This window comes from Acanthisitta chloris, unplaced genomic scaffold (assembly GCF_000695815.1).
Source record: "Acanthisitta chloris isolate BGI_N310 unplaced genomic scaffold, ASM69581v1 scaffold27461, whole genome shotgun sequence".
Taxonomy (NCBI): domain Eukaryota; kingdom Metazoa; phylum Chordata; class Aves; order Passeriformes; family Acanthisittidae; genus Acanthisitta; species Acanthisitta chloris.
Window position 1 is genome coordinate 1 of NW_008656946.1, and position 277 is coordinate 277.

Sequence of the window (277 nt, forward strand, 5' to 3'; positions counted from 1 at the left end):
GCGGGACGCGGGACGCGGCCAGGGAAATTGCTACCCTGAGGAATTGTACCAGGTGGCACTCGCCCGCCAGCATTGCTTTTTAGCGCGGTGGCCAAAACCGTTGGTGGTTTCCTGATGTGCTTTCATGCCCTCACAATTTCGCTTCCTTTTTCTCGGCTGAGCCGTCTGGCTGCAGCCCAGCGCCGGCCGCGCTCACCCCCTGCCCCGCAACCGCAGAGGGTGGGGAACAAAGGCAGGGAACGTGGGCAGGTCGTGGTGACCCTCCGTGGGGTTTGAG